Below are 23,871 nucleotides of genomic sequence, written 5' to 3' on the forward strand. Positions count from 1 at the left end.
CTGAAAAATTTATGTAGTCATTTTCATTTTAAATCTCGTAACTTTTAAGAAGTATAAACGATTGCCAGACAGACATGTTAAACATATGTTAAGGATATAGTTTAAAATTGGCTGAAGTCATACGAAGTCTGACAATTGTAAAGACCTATAACAGGGTTTCCAAAATATATCTAAACCTCAATATTATATGTTGATTTTTAATAATTAATTGGAAGCAAAATTATTATAAAAACATTTAATTTTTGAGACTCACCGCTGTTTCTAAAAAGAATTTAATTAAATTCAAATTTACTGCTACTTTAATATCGTACTTCGTTGAGCCATATTATCGTGCGAGCAAATTAATCCTTTTTAGATTTGACTACACGATTCTACTTAAACAAAGATATGGTTTAACTAAGCATTTTTTATTTAAAAAATGTAGTAAATTCACATGAAAGTACGGTACCATGTTTAAACATCGATAAATTAAGTATTTATTCAATATCTTAAATTATTCAACGTTGTTTCAAAATATTCATTCTTCATACATTGTAACGCCATTTAAATTCCAAATACTCATCTATATTATATCTATATAATAGTGGCGAACACATATAAGAGTTCAAGTAATATTGTGTTTTATTTCTAAATATTCTATTTATTGTCAAACTCTCTGAAAATAAATTTATCTTATCTTAACTATTTCTAAAAATATTCCGTATTAAATGTTAATAATGAGATATGGAAATAAATGTTATTTAAAGTATTAACTTTAAAGTATTATTTTATTATTTTTATAATGTGAATTTTATGCTTCTTTATTCAAATGTTAGTTATTCATATACGTTGAAATGCCATTCAAATTTCAAATAATCTCCTATATAATAAGAGAGAACACAACATATGTGAGTTCGAGTAATATTGTGTTTTGTTTCTAAATATTCTATATTTATTTTGTCAAACTCTCTGAAAACAGATTTATATTGTCCTAATTATTTTTAAAAATATTCCGCATTAAATGTTTAAAATGAAATAAGTAAATAATGTAAATGTTACGCATTTTTTATTCAATTATTAGTTATCCAAATGCGTTGAAAAACGTCATTTATATTTCAAAAAAATTAATTATATAATATCTATAAAATACAGCAGAATACAGTTAATAAAGATGTAAGTAATATTGTTCTTTATTCTACAATATTCTATATGTTGTCAAGCACTCTAAAATAAGTTTATATTGTCTAAACTCTTTTTACAAATATTACATAAACATGTAAAAATAATACATGTAAAAACGCTATTCGGTGTTAATCTTAGTTTTTTACTGTGAATGTTACCCATTCCTTATTTAATCATTACTTTCAGCCAAGTGGAATGTTCTTCTAAAAACGTAAAGAGTGGTGGCTAACCATTGTTGGTTACTTCTAGCTGTATTTCTTGTTTTGGATTTCGCTTCATTATTAAGCAAACGCTAATCTGCGGTTTGTAATGCCTTGGGTTTTTTCGACATGAGTACTCAAAGTTGAACCGAATTTTCTGTGAGTGTATTTTGTATAATTTAAGTGTACTCATTTAAATCAGAATCTATTATTTTAATAAACCAGAGAAGGCAGGGAAAAAGGTACTTTCCTCTCTTTTCAAATATATTCGAAGCTTTTCTTTCAAAGTCTAAAAAAAAAAAATTTTTCCTTTTGATTGTGAAGATTTTTTTTATTTAATTCTTTTTTTTATTGACTGCTTGTTTTTTTTTTTAAAAAGTTCAGTACCACCTACACATTAGTTTAACTATAAAACTTGAAATGCAAGTTTCTATAAAAGGTTTATCAATATCAAGAACACGTGATGTCTGAGCTCTCTGATTGGCCGAGAGAAATATCCCTTAGGAAGTAAAGTGGGTGTTATCAGAACTTCTTATTGGACGATTGGTTAGATTGCGTAATTGTCTATAAATATTCTCGGAGTATTTAAAGAGTTTGCAAGAGACGGACCGGCAGTTTCTTCATTGATTTTACTCGCTCGCGACTAGTCAACTCTGTGATTATTCTTTGTGTGTTAATGGTGCTTACTTATTACACTGGTTTACCGATTATTCAACTTTAATTAAGAGTCCTTGATTTTGATTACCCATATAAAAGGTATGTAAATTAATTCTGTTTTCTAAGATTAGAATAGAAATTTAACCGTAAAATTAATGCGGGTTACGCAAAACTTTGAAATTTCTTTTCAATTTATTTGATTAATGCATTTACTGTTTTGAATTTAGTGATTTTTATCAATTCTTGACTGATATTAACTGAATTATTAGCTAGTAATAGTTTGCAAGATAATAATTGTTTATTAACTAATATATTCTTATAGAATAATAATTTTACAATTTAATGGTAGAAATTTTGAATCGTGTTCAACCCCACTATCCTTCAAATTTGCTGTAATCTTAATATGCTACCAAATTAAACCATATTATGCCTTTTGTGCATCTATAATTTGATTAAACAAGACTAGCTTGAACAAACGCAAGGTTCATTTAACATATTATTAAAATTGTAGCAAACTAAAATAGTATTATAGCTTAAAGAACGATATTATGGTACAATGTTGAATGCATGAACATGTTTAAAATGAATATATTTTTCCAACGTTCCTTTTCATTTGTTTCATTGAAAAAGTATTATATTCATATTATAATATTACGTCTGATATAACAATACTGTATGAGTTAATCAATACTATATTATTATTAATTACAAGATTACATAATAAGTAAAATAACTCACTGTGTGAAGGAAATTGTTCTAATTCTAATGATATTTTTTTGTTGAAAGTCGGAAATTATTTCTGTTTGCGCTCTCATTATTACCACTATTGTGGTAACTCTGAAGGATTTTCAGTTTTCAGACTTAGTTACAACGACTGTTCTATATTTACAAATAATAAAGAGCAGATTGTATTTGCCACAATTTACCATGTGTCTCAACAGACGAATAATTTCGACCAGTTTGTGCAAACAATTTATCATGATCCTACTACTTATTTGACCATTTACCATGATCCTACAACTGTAAGTTTCAATCCTGTCTCGTTGTTGCAAAACAGGAAAAACTGGTTTGTTTTGTTCCCTTCGTAATCATGTTTTAAGGAGTTCTCTTATTGGAGGAGAATATATTCCTAACTATTTAAACATTTCTTATTGGCTGTGCTCTGTCATGCATTGTTTGTTAGTCGCTGCTGTTTTATTTTAATCGTGAACCAATCATTGCTTACTTACGCATTGCATGGATTTACTCCGGAGTTAAATCGTTCGATGATAGATTATAGATTGTTTGATTTGCTAAACATCCTTCCACAGTAAGACATTCAATGACAATTCGTCTTAAAACAATCAAAAGTCCTGAAATTCCAGACATAAGGTAATTGAACTTTAGTATATAGATTATAAAATATTTATAATTTTTACTTGTTTCATGTAATCATGTTTTAAGGATTTCTCCTATCGGATGAGAATAGATTGAAAGTTGAATTATTGAATTCATTGTTCAATGTTTAAAGATTTTTCTACCAAGCATTGTTTGTTAGTCGTGTTTCTTGTTATATCTTAATCGTAAATCAATTATTACTTATGCATTGCATGCATATACTCCAGAGTTAAATCGTTCAATGAAAGATTATGGATTGTTTCATTTGCTGAACATCCTTCTACAATAAGACATTCAAAGTCAATTTGTCTTAAAACAATCAAAGGTCTTCAAATTCCAGACATAAGGTAATTGAATTTTGGTATATGAATTATTAAATTTTAATAATTTGTACTTGTTTCATGTAATCATGTTTTAAGGATTTCTCATATTGGATGAGAATAGATAGAAAGTGTTTAAACATTTCTTACTGAATGTGCTCTACGAAACATTGTTAGTTAGTCGTTTTTGTTATATCTTAATCTTAAATCAATTATTACTTACTTACGCATTGCATGGATTTACTCTAGGGTTACATCGTTTAATGAAAGATTATAGACTTTTTTATTTGATAAGCATCATTCTTCAGTAAGACATTCAATTTGTCTTAAAACATTGAAAAATCCTGAAACTCAAGACATAAGGTAATTGAATTTTAGTATTAGAATTATGAAACTTATAAAGTTTGTACTTGTTTCATGAAATCATGTTTAAAGGATTTCTCTTATTGGATAAGAATATATTAAAAGTATTTTTTTTAAATTTATTGAATGTGTTCTACCTAGCATTATTTTTAGTCGTTGTTGTATTTTAATAGTAAACCAATTGTTACTTACTTATGCATTACATGGATTTACTCTAGAGTAACACCGTTCAATGCAAGATTATAGATTTTTTTTATTTGATAAGCATTATTCTACAGTAAATACCATTGCACAGTTTGATATTCATTGTCAATGCATTGTTTTAAAACAATAAAAAAAATCCTGAAATTCCAGACTTAAGACAATTGAATTTCAGTATTTGAATTACAAAATTCTTGACGTTGTAATTGTTTCATTCTGCGTAGATTATTATATCTAGTATAAACTAATGAGATTGCTTTTCGATATTTTTTCAGCGTAAATTATCATTTATCATTGCTATTTTCAACTGGCAATGTTGTGTCAAATATTTTTAGTTCTTTTTTTTTTTTTCAAATTCCTTGTAAAATTTAACCAATTTTAAAATATTTCTTGTAAATTAAATGATTTATGATTCTTATATTTAGTTTTTTTTTTTTTTTTTTAAATTATTTTTATCGAAGTAAAACATTTCCGTAACAGCCCGGGTGCCGTGCAAGGGAGTTAAGACTCCGCAATTAGCAGACCTGCCGAATTATACGGTTGTAACGTGGTCGATATTGCGCACCTGCAGCCACTAATTTCCAGGCAAGCTTTTATACCCATTGATATGAAGCTGTGTTAACTTCAACCCGGCATTGTTAATGAAGCCCTGGTCCTTTCCAATGACAGCTCAGTGCTTTAATCACTGTACCATGTTTTAGCAAGAAATCGTAAAATGTGGTAACTAGGTGGTGCTACCCTGTGCGTGATTCACTGTGCCGTGTTTTGGCAAGGAATCGTAAAATGTGGATTAGTTTATCTAGTGGCGCCATCTATCGTAAGACATAGGAAGTAGTAGACTTTTTGCGTTAAGCAGCTGTGCTGTGTCGTACTACCCTATGCGAGACTGAGAGTTCCTTATTCAAATAGTACAAGGTCACCATCGCGGTTTCATTTCCAATATAGGTGAGCGTTAAGAGTATTTTAAGGTAAGGATTTTAAAATGAAATATATTTTACCAATAAGTATAAATATTATTAATGAGCTGTGCTTCGGCAGTTTTCGGTTACCTTTTTAAGTAGTTGTTTCTAGAAAAAATTAATTAGATTTTCTTAGTTTTTCCTGTTATTTTCTTTACTCAATAAAGCCTATTAAAAGAAAATAGACTAATTTTTGACATTTTAGCAAGAGCTATTAATTGACCTGATTATATGCATTTTTTAAAGTCAATTGGTTCAGAAAGACTTGAGTGCCAGTTTGAACAAGGTTTTTATGGCAAAAACATAAACGCTTTATTAACTTCATCGCGTGATCGCCAGACAGTAGGGGATTGTAGACGTGAGGTTGACTTTTAAAAGGAATAAAATTTCAAATATCCTTCTTCGCGTTGTTGATGCGAGGATTTTGGTACGCAAATATTAGATAACGGACTTGGTGAAAAAACCTACAGTGTTAGAACTTTCATTCTAAAATTACGGTAAAATAGCCGTCAGCTGTCTGTCCATCGAATGAACGGTAAAGTTTAAAGTTAAGAGCATATCTTTACCTTTTCGGGTTTGAAACCATTTACAACTAGTATGGTAAAAAACTGTGAATAGAAAACTATAAGGTTTTGTAACCATTTAAAACTAGTATGATTTTAAAACCATAAAAATTTAATTTAACTGTAATTGGTCTTAGTTTATACTAAATTTTTCGCTAGATTATGAGCATTAGGTTCAGGTTGTGGTTCAGTTGTGCTTTGTCCAGTGAACCGTGGAGTGTGGTATAATGAGTTTATGTGGTGGTGCCATCTAACGAAAGAGACCGGAAATACTAGATATTTGTGTTAAGCGACTCTGTGGTTATGCCATTTATGTGCGAATGGAAGTTTCGTATTCCAATAGTGCAGGGTCACCAATTGCGGAGTGATGGACACTGGAAATATTGAATACTGGATGAAACATCGCGATGCTAACGTTGGGATTCGAACCCATGTTTAGCCGGTCATAAGATTGAGAGATTAGCTCTCTCAGCAAAAGTATGTACCCAGCTATAAGGAACTAGGTGGCTTCATTTAATTTGTATAAGAATTTGGCAAATCCGATGATGGATATGTGATATATGAATTCGTAATCTTTATCACATGGCGTGGCTTCAAGCTTTCGAAGTACATCTCTCGATTCTTATTGACTGTGGGTATAATTGGCGCAGATAAAAATCTGGTTATAACCTCATCTGGTGAAAAACAGTCAATAAATGATTTTTCTCACGGTTAACAGTTTGAATACTATTTTTATGACTGTTTTGGTTAAATATGGGGGGGGGGGAACGAATAGATTATTGATTTTTCCGAGAAATTTCTAACACTGTATCTAAAGAGCAATGGTCGTTCCTAGTTAGCTGCATCTAGAAAGTTAGTTTCGCTTAAAAATTGGGAAATATATTATTTCGTGAAATATATTTTCAGATCATGAAACTGCAGAAAATTCGAATTCTTTATTCTAAAAGGATAAACAAAAACAAAAATCGAAAACTTTTTAATTCTTAAAAAAGAATATCTGTATTTTATACTGTGAAGTGCGAAGCACGCTAATCTAAGTGATTTGTTTCCTCTTAAAATACTTGTTTTATAAAAAATAATAAAACATTTTCTAGAATTTTAGTTTTTAAAGATTGTTTCAAGTTAATATACAAAGAATAAATTTGTAACAATGTAAATATTGGTAACATGTTTACCCCTATAATGCTTTCGCAATTTCACACTGTAAGTAAGATAGATTGTTTGTATTTAAATAAAAAATATAAAACAGTGAATAGTAACTGCACCAATTACAAATTCCTAACATCCATTCGCGTTGACCCCTTAATTCTTTTTTTCGGCGATCTAATTCTTTCAGAGCAATTGATCGGCAAAGATCGAGAAGGGAATGAGCAAACATGTACAATGCATTATCGATTTGGTAAAGACCTAAGAGGTCGTTTCCCCTCACCCCTTTCTTCCCTCAATTGTTGTTAATTCCAAAGATAACACGGGAATCAAGAAGCAATCATCTCCAAACATCGAATTAGCAGCTCTTAAAAAAAGATGATTGAAGTTAAACAGTCTTAAGTCAAGTACGCATAACAATTGAACCAGCTGCTAACCCCCTCTTGAGAAATGAAATTTAGATTACCACTACGATCTTCGCGCAACAGTTGCCTTCTAGCTTCCAGCTCAAATCGACAAGCAAACGGCAGTTATTTAATTGAGCACTTTATATTAATTTGTTTCCTTACCAATTCGTTTTTATGCAATCACTAGTTCTGAAGATGAATTGCAACTAATTAAAGATTGGTTCGGAACAAGAACAGGTTCCAAAGAGAATGCATGCCGACACGCAAAAGCTTGTGCCGACGTTAGGCTTAGGAGGTGCCTACAATTCTAAATGAATTTGAACATGTAAATGGAAAACCCTTGCTATTTTTTCTTCTTCTTTTTCATAAGTCAGATAATTGCTTTGGCAACATCAAGAAAAATGTCAGTGTATTTAGTAACGAAATTGATAAATAAGTTAAGAAGAAGCTAATTTATCTTACATAGTTGCTAGTTATGAAACTGTTTTCTAAATAAGCTTATTGCGCTTGGTTGTTTGACGATTTGGAATAGAACTATTTGCAAAACAATTTGTTGCTGAACAAAAATATAGCATTAGACATAGTATGACAAACTATCTTCTGGTATTTATTTTCGCGTTTAAATGCTAATGACTTACGATGGAATGTATTACTTAGTAGATATTTGTAATGCGATTACAATTATTTTTCAGCAAAGATGAAAGGTAAATAACTTAGAAGAAAATATGTGTATTTAATGGAACTAATAAATCATTTTTTAAAATCATATTTTCATCAGAAATATTTTTTTAGCTTACTAATTGGTTTTGTTCACTATTATTATTTACTCCAATATTTGTAATCTTACGTATTATTATTATTATTATTATATATACTCCAATATTTGTAATCTTACGTATTATTATTATTATATATACTCCAATATTTGTAATATTACGTACTATTATTATTATATATACTCCAATATTTATAATATTACGTACTATTATTATTATATATACTCCAATATTTGTACGCGTAGGTTTGTTTATGAGATGACAAACCTTAAGATGAAAAATCATTATCCTTCAAATGAAAAAATAAGAGTAGAAACTCAAATTTAAGTGCATTTTATTACCACAGTGATGATTCGTCTTTAAAACTCATGTTTTTAGAAATATTTTTTAAGTTTACTAATTGTCTAACTCAAATATGGGAAGAATATGATTCCTAACATAATATTTAAGCTTGAATACCATTCCTTTGACTTTTTTATTGCAAATTGATTTATAAAATTTATTGTTTTTTTGCTATTAAAATTATCCTTAAGAGGAGAAGTTAGTTGTTTCACAAACAAATAAAAGTCCCAATAAAAAGCATTTTTAATAATTTCACTTAATTAACACGAAATATTCATAAAAACGAATATGAAATAAATATCTGTCATATTAACTATTATTTATAGTTAATTACTTAGAACCCTTAGGAAAAGGAAGCAAAACAGGTTTTTAATTTATTAAAAAAAAAACTTTTTTTTTTTTAATAATATATTTGTGATTTTACTATCGAGAATTTTGAATAAATTTTTGAAATTCTCTGTTTTAATAATTATTTCGTTTACTTTTCAAACACTGGTTTTATTTCATATCTAATCTTCTAACTTTCAAATATATTTTTCTGAGTTTTTTGGTTGATTAAACTAAAACTGATTATGTTTGTGCTGCTTTTAATTATTCTTTCACAATCTATGCTGCTTTTAATTGTTACTGATTATTCGTAAACTGTTTGTGTTGATTTTAATTGTTATTATTTTTCATTAAAACAATACGAAAATTGATAATATTGTTGAAGTTACAATAATTTATAATACGTAACATAATTAATTACATTATTGTGTAATTAATTAAATAATTAATATAATTAATTTACATAATTTATAATATAATTAATTTAAATCTTCTAAATTACATAAATTGCATAAATATACTAGCAAAAATATAACTTATACAGAAGAAACTATTTATTTCTAATTATATATATTTTTTTAATAATATATTTTTATTAGCATATTTCTTACACTTTTCTGCTGAATTAAACTAAAACAAATTCACAAATTGTTTGTGCTGCTTTTAATTATTCCCGATTACTCGAAAATTGTTTATGCTGCTTTTAATTGCTATTATTATTCATTAGACTATTATGAAAATTGTTTATATGAAGCTCCTTGTTCCAAAATTTATAGTATAATTAATTTAGATCGCTTGTATATTAGATTGCCTAAATATACTAATAAAAATATAATAGTCAAAATGTTCAATTAAAAAATAAATTTGGGCAATTTTGATAATCATTACTTTATTGAAATAAACTATAACTATTTAACCTTACAATGATATTGCCGTTAAAAAGGCTACTGAAAGTATTATAATGCCTTTTAAATCGAAACTCAACATCATTTTTATCATGAAATTTACGAAGACAGACAATAAGAAACAAATGCATGATGTTAAAAGGATTTTAGAGTCTTGTTGCATAATTTATTCAAATTTCCAAGAGCTACTAATAACTAATAGCTTTACATAAGAAAGTATATATTGCTCGGAGCTTACAATTGACTAAGATGTTCGATATATTTGTTGAAAACATCGTACGGTTGAATTAAATAATGAGATAATAGAACAATGTCTGCACTCTTTCGTAATCATGTTTAAAAACATAAGAAGTTTATCATTCAAATGCACTTAATGGATTTAACAAGTTACTTAGTAAGGTAACAGAGCAAAGCAATATTAGCTAAGATTTTCATATTGATTAGCTTGAATTTTGGGACCATTCATCAATTACGAAAAGTAAACTTCTCTCTTAGAAATTTCTCGGAGAAAATGGTAAAATAACAATTTATTTAATGGTTGTTTTACCATATTCTAACAGAACAGTCAAATAACTATAAATATGATGGTATTCAAACGGTTAACTAAGAGAAAAACCGTTTATTAACTACTTTCACATAATACGGTTAAACAACCAGGATTTTATCGCACTAACTAGACCCAACTAATGAAGCCACTTGGTTCATTGTAAATGGGTACATATTATAGCCGCGATGGCTAATCTGTTGGTCTCATGACCGACAGAACGGGGGTTCGAGTTCCAGCTTTGACACCACAATATTCGCAACCCTGGGACATAAGAATACGATACTCTCATTCACGCACAGATGGCAGCGCCATAAAGCTGGTAAACTATCTCCAATGTTCATTTAAATGTCTGTTTTACTGTTATGAAACCATGCTAGTTGTAAGTGGTTAAAATACCGCGTAGTTTTGTTTTCGTGGCTTTTTAACCGTACTAGTTGTAACCGGTTTTAAAAGCGTAAAGATAAAAAAATATTCTTTACCGTAAACTTTACTGTTAATTGGATGGATAGACTGCTACCGGTTATTTTACCATAATTTTAGAATGAAAATTTTAGCAGTGTAAGAACTTACTGACATCAGTTTTAAAAAAAAATTCTTTAAATCCTGTTTATGAAAATTTTTATTTAAACAATTACATAACAGAATTTTATTTAATTTTTTTTGTAACACTGAACGGCTGAATAAAAGAGATATTAGAGCAATGTCTGCACTCTTTCGTAATCAACGTTTAAAAACATAGTTTATTTTTCAATTGCACTTAATGGATTAAACAAATTACTTAGTAAGGTAAGTGAGCAAAGCAATATTAGCTAAGATTTTCATATTATCTTGAATCTAGATATCAGATACGAAAGGTATCCTTAGAACTTATAAATATTAGTTTTAAAAAAATTTAATCGCTATTTTTATTTCTGCATTATATTGAGTTGTACGAATTTTTTTCTGTGTTATTCATAATTAATTTGCACCCAATTATGCTATCCATAACATTGTTATTCTCAATAAAATTAACCCACGTTGTTCTTAATAAAATATAAAATAAAATATAGCTTTATAATATGTGATAGTATTTGGTAAATTTAGTAAATTTGATAATTTTATCATGATACTTATGAGCATGACATCAAAACCATTTAATCGGTTTAATTTAATTTTCAGCTTTGCATTTTTTTTACTAAATATGTGGCAATAAGAAATGAAATTTTGAAAACCAGAGTATCAGGTAAACCATTGCCATATGAACGGCAAAACTACCAAATAAATGGTTTAAATACCGTTTACTTTGAGTTTTTTTAAACCAGAATTGTGTTCGTTTTTTTAACAAAAATATCGTTACCATACAGAAGTTATTTAACCAAATTTTTTTTTTCTTCGTGCATTTATACCAATATATAAAGCATTTATTAAATTTAATGTCTCATTGTAAGACAATGCTAAATAATATTTTCGTAAATTAAGCAGTTTCAACTTTAGATAATATAGCAACAGCTGGGAAATTTATTAAAATTCATATTTCCTCATTGTAAATAGGAAAAAATACTTTTTTTATATTTACATCTAACTTCAACAGGTTTTAAAAACACAATTTCGTTGACGTTTTCACAATTCCACTTGGCACCTTTCTTCCACAAGACTTTTCAGTTCATTCTACCCAAAATAAATCTAAATGCAGAAATACAAATTTTGCAATATAATACTTTACTTTTGTTTGCAACTTAGTATTTAGTAAGTGCTTTAAGTAAAGTGCTTTAACCATTTAATTTGAGTCCATGCACATGAAAATCCGTTCATTAGATCGAAAATTATTCAGGGTATTTGCTTTTTGTAATGAGCGCTATGCATTATCCAACAATATCGGGTCATAATTTACAAAATAGAAAGCACGTTGACTGATAAAAGAATAAAACATCCTTCTACATCCGCTTGTCATATCGGGCTAGTGCAATTGATAGAACCTGGATTTTTCATAACTGTCCTAGGTATGACCACCGGAAATATATAGCACAGCAAGTTCACGATAGAATTCAAGAGTTAAAACGAAATATTATTTTTATCACTTAAAAAAAATTTTATTGCTTATCGCACTTCTTCCTTAGACATTTCGTCTCAGTCTGGTGGACAATTTCAATGAATGAAATGCATTATTTTTGCTGTGGATGGAATAAATAATAAGGAAGCTTAAAACTTCTACAAGACTATCATTGATTATGATGTAAGCAATACATTACGTGGAATGTATTGCTTACATCGTTGTAGTGAAGTTTTTCCATTTGATCTTTAATTTTTTTGTTATTTGCTTTACTTTCTGGTGCGCTTTCCTACATATATTTCTAAAGATGAATAACACACACCATTTTCGCTGCTGATTAATAGTTTGAACATAAAACTTTAGTTTATATTATCTTTTGAGAGGACACCATATCACAAGAGAAAGCAAATTCTTTTTCCCCTTACTAAGTACTTTAATGTTAAATTTTGGAGGAAAGAGTTCATGTAAACCTATAGTAAACCACGACGCTTCAAATGCTGAACCATTCAAAACCATTTAGATTGAATCCTTCCTCTTGAAAATCGAGGACGTCATACCACGAAAGAAATCCTTACCGGTAAATTCTTTACACCTTCATACGTAATTTAAAATATAAAGTTTATAGAGAAGTGAGTTCAGGTTTACCTAGAGTAAACAGTGAAGTTTTTAAATGCTGAAAATAGATTTCAAAGATAGAAACTCCAACAATTTCTGAAAGGATAACTTAGGGTAATGCTGTGGGGAAGATCTCCAATAATTTTTTTCCTTATTTTGACATTTTGAAATCATTTTTTTTTTAATTTGAAGCTTTGTGTTTTATTTTAGATTTTCTTGAACTCACTTTTATCTAAGCTTTAAATTTTAAAATAGCAATGGAGAGAAAACAGAATTTGAGATGAAAAGTTTCTCCTGTGGTTAGCGTCCTCATAAATTAAAAATCTGAACAAGTAAAATTTCACTGAGTGTAATTAGGAAATCAATATCAATTTTATCTTCTTTTTTTTTCAAAATATGAAGCAGACCTGTTTTTTTTTCCATGAATGATGGCACAAATATTTCTTTTACAATTACGCTTTTGTTGTACTTTTAAGATTCCCACAAGTCAGAGAAAATGGGGAAAATTTTAAATTATCAAGGAATTTAATTTTGGATTAAAGAAAAATAAGGCCGTGAGTCATCCAGGTATGTTGCAATATTTTGCCCAAAAGTCCGTAAAACTCCTACAACAAACCTACTTAAGAAGTGTAATCACTGCGAGCAAATAATTCTTAACACATTTTACGCTACCTAATACCTTGAAAAATCTCCGTTTTAATAATACTATTACACAACTTGAATTACTATGCATAAGGATGAAACTAAGTTATTAATACCCGATAAGTTTTTATTTTTTAGCTAGCTTTCTGTAATAATTCGTAACATAGGTTTTTCTGTAAAGAATTTTTAACGCAACAATAATACCTTATAAAATCTTGATTTTAACTATAACAATTACATAACGTGAATTGCTATATATAAGCGTGAAGTTAAGCAATAAATACCCGATAAGCTTTATTTATTTTTTTTTTTAATTTTTCGCGGGACAAAAAGTAGCTATTTTACGATTGACTTCAATAGGTTTTTCTGTTAATTGTAAAAATATGAAAAAGTTTTTTAAAAAAAAAGGTATAGTTTTAAAGTATAGTAAAAAAACCTGTATAGTTTTTAACGAATAATACAAAACTATCTTTTTGTAATTGATTTCTTGTTGAGTTTCAATTAATTTTATTCATGTGTGTTTCTCTTTAAGTTTTAAAATTTATTTATAATAAAACTGCGTTTAATATTGCGCATGCAATTTAAAACAAGTACTTTTATCGCAAACATATAATTTTCTATAAACTATCATTTCTTTAATTATATACTTGAATTCAATTCAATATTTACGCCACTGCGTCTATAATCATTCTTAAACAGTTATTATTATTCTACTCATTCTTCAACCTTTAAAATTAAAATTAAATTCTTACCTAAACGATGCTACCTTAATACAAAACTTCGGCAGTTACAGTTCTTTTCCAATAAGTATTCTATTTTCCAAAGCAAGAAATTATTCTCGTGTAGTAAAATTATAAATAAAAAAAGAAACATTGTTTTTGAAACAATAAGCCTAACCTTCATTATTATTATTCTTATGATAATGATTTAGAAATAATGGAAAAATTAATTATACGTTCCGCATTCAAAACTTGTAGTGTAGTTGGCATCCAGAATCTGTTTAAGGTTTATGGTATTTAATTGGCAATGTTCGAAGTTTTTTTTATATATTCTTTTTAATACAATGCTTTGTTGGAGACTGGAAATATTAATTTATTAAATTAGATACAACACGCCTTTCTTTTAACTTAATCTATTTTCTTCTTTACTTCCTCTATTTATCGTTTCACACTATCATTATAAATCCTACGAAGACGAACCCACCCTGCTTTTCAACAAGCGATTTTTCTAGCTAGTGAAAAGGGAATTTTGCGAAAAATAAGTGCAGAAAAAGAATAAGGCTGGGGAAAAATTGTTGGTATAAAAGGAACTTCTCCCTTGAAGGATTATAACCCATTTTCCCTTATTCTTCGGAGAGATTAAAATCAAATCCTCTTTTACCATTGTATACTCTGCAAGGGATCAAAATGCTTTTGCGGAATCTATCATCCAACCATTGGTTGGAAAACTTCACGAGGGATTTCGGTAAATAACAAAACTGTTCCTCCTTTATCTTATACACTTTGTTATTGTTAAATAAGGGGAGCCATTTTGGGGGAATCAGCTGTTAACTCAAAATGATGTGAAGAATTCTTGAGGCATATTATGGCAATTCTTAAAAATGTTTAAAGTTGAAACTGCTTCATTTGCTTTTACAAAGCTGCGATTGTCTGATTTTATATTTAAAAAATACTTCAATGAAAATCCTTTTGAGATATGCAGCCGATGCGTACCAAGGTTGCAAAATGACAATACCTAGTACCATTTTTATCGAAGAATTTTTTTTTTAAACCGGGATATAAAATTCAAATTCTGATTTAAAAAGAAAGCAAGATATTTCTTTTAAAACAAAGAAAAAATTGCTTGTTAATATATATGTACCTTTGTATACTTTGCAAAGAATCAAAATGCTTTTGCTGAATCTATCATCCAACCATTGGTTGGAAAACTTCACGAGGGATTTCGGTAAATAACAAAACTGTTCCTCCTTTATCTTATACACTTTGTTATTGTTAAATAAGGGGAGCTATTTTGGGGGAATCAGCTGTTAACTCAAAATGATGTGAAGAATTCTTGAGGCTTATTATGGCAATTCTTAAAAATGTATAAAATTGAAGCTGCTTAATTTGCTTTTACAATGTCTGGGTTTTTATTTTAAAAATATTTCATTGAAAATTCTTTTAAAAATCAAACCGGTGCTCACCAAGGTTACAAAAGGAAATTTTTTTAAACCAGGATATAAAACTCAAACTCTGATTTAAAAAGAAAGCGAGATATTTCTTTTAAAACAAAGAAAAAATATTGCTTATTGTTACTGCTTGTTATTTATATATATGTACCATTGTTTACTTTGCAAGGAATCAAAATAATTTTGTGAAATCTATCACCCAACCATTGGTTGGAAAACTTCACTTGGGATTTCATAAATAACAAAACTGTTCCTCTTTTATCTTATATACTTTGCTATTGTTAAATAAAGGGAGCCATTTTGAGGGAATCAGCTGTTAACTCAAAATGTTGTGAAGAATTCTTAAGGCATATTATGGCAATTCTTAAAAATGTATAAAACTAAAACTGCTTCATTTACTTTTACAGGGCTTCACTTCTCTGGGTTTTTAGTTAAAAAATACTTCAGTGAAAATTCTTTTAAGAAATCCAGCTTAGATTGGTAATAAAATGACAACAATTAATATTATTCTGATTTAAGAAATTTCACTTTTTTTTTGTTAAACAGGGATATAAATTCAAATTTTGATTTAAAAAGAAAGCAAGATATTTTTTTCTAAACAGAGAAAAGATACTTACTATTTGTTATTGTTACCTGCGTTTATTCTAACTTATGAGATCTATCATACATTCAAGGATTGGAAAAAAAATTGCGATATATTTCTGCAAAACACTCATACACTTAGTTATTGTTAAATATGCAAAAATCAGTTGTTAACTCTGAGTCACGTGGGAAATTTTTTGAAACATATTATGACAATTCTTAAAAATGTATAAAATTAAAACTAGTTCATTTGTTTCTCCGCACGGCGGAAAAAAGTCGAATTTCTGGTGAAAAAGAACCCATAGTTTTAATAATAAAACTCAAACATACGAAATTTAAACCACTCATTCAGTAATTGTTCCGTTCATATGGTAATGATTTAACGGAAGTTCTGGTTTTCAAAATTTTAGTTCTTATTACCACATATTTTCTAGTAGATACAAAACTGAAAATTAAATTCAGCCTATTGAATGGTTTTTATGCCTTGCTCTAGAATAGCGTCATGATAAAATAACTAAACTTTAACACATTTAAGTAATTTTAACACATATTATAAAACCATATTTTATTGCTAATTTTATTAAAATCATTAACAAAGTGCTTCTGAAAAAATTACCTTGTTTTTGGTGCTCCCATGGAGCCAGAAACATGGTAAATTTTACCATATTCTAGTAGTATTGACCATACTATTTTTTTTTTCAGTGCAGTTTAAAGTTACTTCAATCAAATTCTTCATAGAAATTCATTTAATGCACTCTGAAATTCTAAACTGAATAACAATCCCCACGTCTTTCTTATTTTAGAAAAATTTATTTAAAAAGAAGTAAGAGAAAAAATAAGTATGAGATTTGTTTTTGCACAAATCAAAGATACCGTTTATAATTAATTTTCGTTGATTGCGTTTACTGCAATTCTATAGTGGATATTCCGTCCTGCAGAAACTAAAAAATAGCAATTTATTTTTTAAAATAACTAAGCTATTTTTCCTTTATTCCATACGCTTCGCTATTTTTAAATGAAAGGAAAATATATTTTGATTAAATCACGTTTTAATTTAAAATGATATGTAGAAATCTCGGAGGAGATTTGAGCTATTTTTAAAAATATGCAAAATTGAAACTTCCTTCGTTGTTTTAACAGAACTCTCATTCTTTAGATTCATTCCCAACTAGAAACAAAATAAGAGAAATAGATACAATTTATGCTAAAATTAAAAACAAAATGGTGATTTCTATGGATTAATCTTTGTTGGAAAAAAAATAGAAAGTAGTAGCTTTTTTTTATTTTGTGAAAAATTATTCAATCACACACTCCAAAGTTGTTATTAAATGCAAAAAGTGTGAACCATAACAGCTTAAGATCTAAAGCAAATATAAAACCATAGAAAAATATGCGAAAAATCGCATAATGCATGCATTTTAATCGGGTGCCATGTGCGCGCACACATTTTGCGCACGTGCCTCCTGGTGCGAACACTGTCGCGTAATTCTCCCCCATATAATCCAAACGCCTACAAATATAAGGAATAAATTAAATAACCCTATGCTCTAAAAAATTCGTAGTTAAAAAAAAAAAATTATTCTATAGGTCCGGAAATCGTGAAGGACTGGATTGAAACAGGAGTGACACCACTAAAAAAAATTTCTCCCTGATCAACTGTTTGGTAATTTTTAATCAAATCTTATCATGTTATGTACGCCTAATCCATTTAGAAAAACAATGTAGAGTCCTATAACTAAATTTGATTAATGAGAAAAAAAATTGCGTTATACATTTTTAACTTTCTTCAGCGTATGATGTCTATAATCCCCTAAATATGGCATCGCGTTTAAAATTTTACTATGAAAAAATTTTTCGTAAATGAAAAATTTAAGACATACAGCGTTAGTTTTGGTCAGACTACTAACCTTCTACTCTTAACTAGTATAGCAATTTTAAGTTTTTGTGCGGTAAAAATGTTTTGTCCAAAATATCGTCCCTTTATTTTCGCCACTTGTACAATCTAAGTACTCTACTCTTAACAAAAGGTATAAATTAAAATTCATCCACCCATTGGCTCTTTTGTAAACTGAGTTTGTTTAATGATAACATTATGATTTATGCAACCTATAAAAGAAACTAAATAACAAAATGAATCCCCATTAAAATATTTTTAGCTTTTGTAAAATTGAACCAATTACTCTGAAATATTCAACGTTCTTGTAAATGCTTTAAAATTTTTAAATATTCTTAAAAAGCTATTTCCATATGCACATAGTAAAATATATACAGAATGTTAAAGAAATATAAATTTTTGTCTATATGTTACCGTTAAAGTTTATAATTCAGTTATTTCGTGAAATAACTAGGTATTTCATAGAATAACTAAGTAAAGTATGAAACTTTTCATCCATTAACTGACTTGTTATTTCATGAAATACCTAGTTATTTTATGAAATATGTGAATTATACACTTTAACAGTAAAATATATACAGAATATTATCTTACGTAAGTTTGAAAATTACAACAATAAATTCTTTTTTGAAGATTTGAAGTTTATTCTAACATTTTCTAAGAAACCCATATTCCGGTATCTTTAACTTTCTTGATTTACATTAAACAATTTTCAAATCACGTCTTAATGACGCATTTATAACGTTCTACACCCACCAATTCCTTTCTTGAAAAGAGTATAACATTTCATTCTGTCAATTTGACGTCCATTCTTCTATTGGTGAGTGGGACGTCATTAACCTTTCAAACTCATTGCATATTTCTCGGCGTTTTTTATCTCGCGAATAAACACTTATCACTAACCCTTCATCATTTTGTGTCTATTTTACGAACGCCAAACTCCAGGTGAGTTAATGTTGACCTAGGACTTCGCACACAAAGCCTTAGTGAGATTAAGACTTAAGTACTATCCTCGCCAAGTGAATTGTTTTAATTCGATGTATGCGCCAAGCCATTGTAGAACAAGAGAGTTAACGATACTCTTGAGAAAATGAGAATTCTCTAGGTTTGTTCAATTGGAATTTGCTGGAAAAGAAAGCGTGTAACTAGATTACTCAATTGAAAAAAAAGTAATTAGTCGATTAACGAATCTGCTTAATATTCGCTACGCGTTACTTCATTTGCTTTATTTGGAATGCAGCAGGGCTTAAAGTCTTGGAAGTCAGGGGTAGTCGTAAGCTTTAAATGAAACATCTTTATTAAAGTGAAACAAATTTCGAAAATAATTGCGATTGTATGTAAACCGGGTTTCAAATACGGAGGATTTTAAAATTCGTTAGTGCTACATCAAGCCAATAATTTACTCTTAATACTGGTCTTAGATAATAAATTACTGTTTTCTAAAGAAATTGAATCTTTTAGAATCGAAACCGGATATTTTACTGAATAGGAAAAAGAAAAATTACAGCATGCGGATATTTAAACTTGAGTAATTGTTTATGGTTGTTTTAGCATATATGGTAAAATGTGATGTTTATTTTGGCTATAATCAGATGTGTTTTTTTGTTTGTTTTTTTTCAATCGAAAATTTTTTTCCTCTTTTTTTTACTTAATTTTTTTCACTGACTATGCGGAGCAGGGAATTAATTACTCCTTATGAATATGTGTTTAGATATCGACTTTAATATACATACTTCATTTCCAATTTATGCCCAATTATAGTACAACATCAAGGTAGCTTTATTTAAGTTGAACACACTGTAGCATTATCAAAACTATAGCTTTAAGGATTTGAACCAACTGAATTAAAAAAAAATTAAATAATAAAAAAATAGAAATACATTTTTGATTTCGAATTTTTATTTTTATATTAACATATTTGATTTCCAATTTATATCCAATTACAGCACAAAATCAAGGTGACTTTATTTATTTAGAACCCACTGTAACATTATCAAAATTATAGCTTGAAGGATTTGAACCTACTGAATTAAATAATAAAAAATAAAAATAAATATTTGATTTTCAATTTTTAATTTTGTTATCACATATCTGATTTCCAATTTATGTCCAAATATGACACAAAATTAAGGTGGCTTTATATTAGTGGAACACGGTAACATTACCAAAACACAGTAACATAATAAATACTTGATTTCCAATTTTTAATTTTGTTATCACATATTTGATTTCCAATTTTTAATTTTGTTATCACATATTTGATTTCCAATTTTTAATTTTGTTATCACATATTTGATTTCTAATTTATGTCCAATTACAGCACAAAATTAAGGTGGCTTTACGTTAGTGAAACACACAGTAACATGATAAATATTAGATTTCCAATTTTGAATTTTGTTATCGCATATTTGATTTCCAATTTATGCCCAAATATAGCACAAAATCAAGGTGGCTTTATGTTAGTGGAGCACACATTAACATTACCAAAACACAGTAACCTGATAAATATTTGACTTCCAATTCTTAATTTTGTTAACACACGTTTGATTTCCAATTTATGTCCAATTATAGCACAAAATCAAGGTGGCTTTATTTTAGTGGAACACACAGTAACATTAACAAAACTATAGCTTTAAGGAATTAAACCTACTGAATTAAAAGAAAATAATAAAGAAATAAAAATATACATTTCCATTTATTTGTAAAACTTGATACAGATTAAAAGTTAATTCCGCTTTTAGTAGGATAGTCAATAGAATGTGTGATAATTACATTTTCTCTTCCAATTCTATACTTATTTAAATTTTTTAAGCAATCTTTATTTTTAAATCATAACTCATGGTAAGATTAATGTAAAATTGTTAATAAAAAGGAAACAAAAGCGATTGATGAATAATATGCTGTAAATAAATTTATTATCATGGGGCATATGACCTTTAAAATTTCTCAATTTTTTAGAAATATTTACCATTTGCAAGGATTCTTTTAATTTTCATTTGTATTGTTTCCTTTGTAAATATAAATGCATTTTTCACTAGTAACTAGTATCGATAAAACTTAAAATCTGCATTTAACTTTCCTGGTTTGAAATGGTTGAAATTAACGAAATTAAATCCTTATACTTCAATACTTTACGAATGCAGTTATAAAAAACTGGCTAGTTTTTTCACCACACTGAAATGTTTATAATTTAAATGACTGAGAAATGAAAAATTTCCCTTTTTCGGGATTAACTCGCATTATGTACTATTTATGAACTCCGAGTTATTTAATAAAAAGAAATTTTTCTTAGACCATAATGAATATTTTAGAATCTGAACAAAATTTTTAAACATAATGTGAGAACCACAAAGAATTCATTAGTGTCAGGGTAACTTATTTCTCTGTGGGGGGTGTAGCGAAGAAAAGGGGGGGGGGCAAGAGGGGTGGAATGAATAATGCATATGAGAAAATTTTCAAAAAACAATTCCCTTACACCAACATCAGAAAGTTTTTCTTTTCACATTAAAAAGAAGAAATAGAAAAAAAAGGGGTGTTTATTAGCATTTCGCTCTAGAAAAAGGTGAAATAATCTTTAAGCAAGATTATGCGTATTCCGACGCTTTATTTAAGGGGGAGGGGGAACAAAAAGAAGAAAGAAGCCTGTTTTACAAAAAGTAAAGAGTATTTCTCGCTGTCTTTGGTTCTGTAGAAAGAGTAGTGTATTTCATGAATTTTTTGAACCCTCTTGAGAATTGTACCATTCCTAGAAATGTTTTTCGTTTTATTTTAAAAATCATTTTTAAGTTTTTTTTTTTCTTTTTTCCGGTTTTTTACGTGAAGAAAAAAATTTTCCATTTGCAAACGCAGCATTATCTTAGAAGTACGCCGGCTTTGGTCGGAGGGCTGTGATGTTTTATTTTTTCTTGAGATACTATCTTTTTCTCTTTCTTTTTTTTTTCTTTTTTTCCTTTATTATTATTGAAATTGTCGCTAGTTGTGGTGGTCCGTTTATATTTTCAAACAGTAACCAAATACGTTTAGTTCATACTTTTTAACTTTTTACTTCAAAATGGTTTTAATGCTTCGCTTAACCCTAAACGAGCATTTGTTATCTTTGTTTTATAGAAGGTGAGGAGTATATAAAAAAAAATTTATTGGAAACATATTCCGCTTTTATTTGAAGAGTATAGTAATAATATTAAAGGAAAGGGTATTAAATAATATATTAAAAAAATATTTTTTTTTAATTTGTTTCGTTACTTATAAAGGAAATTATTCTTTTATATGTAATTCGTTCCTTTTAGATAATAACTATTTTTATAAATTTTTTTAACTTAATAATAGTAAATAATTTTTTGAATTATAAATAATATTATAAATAATTAATAACAATTAAGAATAATAATAATTACAAACTACAATATGAATAACAATTATAAATAACAATAATAATATTATAAATGACAATATAAATTACAATTATAAATAATAATATTATAAGTAACATTATAAATAACAATTATAAATAACAATAATAATATTGTAAATAATTGTTTAAATTTAAGATTTTAGGATGTTTTATTTTTTCTTGTGATACTATCTTTTACTCTTTCTTTTTTTTTCCTTTATTATTATTGAAATTGTCGCTAGTTGTGGTGGTCCGTTTATATTTTCAAACAGTAACCAAATACGTTTAGTTCATACTTTTTAACTTTTTACTTCAAAATGGATTTAATGCTTCGCATAACCCTAAACGAGCATTTATTATCTTTGTTTTATAGAAGGTGAGGAGTATAAAAAAAAAATGTATTGGAAACATATTCCGCTTTTATTTGAAGAGTATAGTAATAATATTAAAGGAAAGGGTATTAAATAAGATATTAAAAAAATATTTTTTTTAATTTGTTTCATTAGTTATAAAGGAAATTATTCTTTTATATGTAATTCGTTCCTTTTAGATAATAACTATTTTTATAAATTTTTTTAACTTAATAATAGTAAATAATTTTTTGAATTATAAATAATATTATAAATAATTAATAACAATTAAGAATAATAATAATTACAAACTACAATATGAATAACAATTATAAATAACAATAATAATATTATAAATAACAATATACATAACAATTATAAATAATAATATTATAAGTAACATTATAAATAACAATTATAAATAACAATAATAATATTGTAAATAATTGTTTAAATTTAAGAATTTAGGATGTTTTATTTTTTCTTGTGATACTATCTTTTACTCTTTCTTTTTTTTTCCTTTATTATTATTGAAATTGTCGCTAGTTGTGGTGGTCCGCTTATATTTTCAAACAGTAACCAAATACGTTTAGTTCATACTTTTTAGCTTTTTACTTCAAAATTGTTTTAATGCTTCGCTTAACCCTAAACGAGCATTTGTTATCTTTGTTTTAAAGAAGGTGAGGAGTATAAAAAAAAATGTATTGGAAACATATTCGGCTTTTATTTGAAGAGTATAGCAATAATATTAAAGGAAAGGGTATTAAATAATATATTAAAAAAAGTTTTTTTTTTATTTGTTTCGTTACTTATAAAAGAAATTATTCTTTTATATGTAATTCGTTCCTTTTAGATAATGACTATTTTTATAATTTTTTTTAACTTAATAATTGTGAATAATTTTTTGAATTATAAATAATATTATAAATAATTAATAACAATTATGAATAA

The 23,871-nt window shown here is 27.6% G+C and overlaps 1 protein-coding gene across 3 annotated transcripts in view; it reads left to right on the top strand.

Moving 5' to 3' along the window:
* The window catches only part of LOC107440894 (latrophilin Cirl), a 175,575-nt gene that overhangs the window by 16,346 nt on the left and 135,358 nt on the right, over window positions 1-23,871 (top strand). Inside the window, exon 1 of one of the 3 annotated variants that reach the window (XM_071188380.2) lies at window positions 1,988-2,117. The exons of the other annotated variants lie outside the window; for them this stretch is intronic. The gene's annotated coding sequence lies outside the window, so the exon portion shown is untranslated. Of the gene's footprint in view, window positions 1-1,987; window positions 2,118-23,871 lie in introns of those variants that run through there. 3 annotated transcript variants of the gene reach the window in all.

This window comes from Parasteatoda tepidariorum, chromosome 12 (genome assembly GCF_982258835.1).
Source record: "Parasteatoda tepidariorum strain Cologne lab strain chromosome 12, Ptep-v5.0, whole genome shotgun sequence".
Classification (NCBI taxonomy): Eukaryota; Metazoa; Arthropoda; class Arachnida; order Araneae; family Theridiidae; genus Parasteatoda; species Parasteatoda tepidariorum.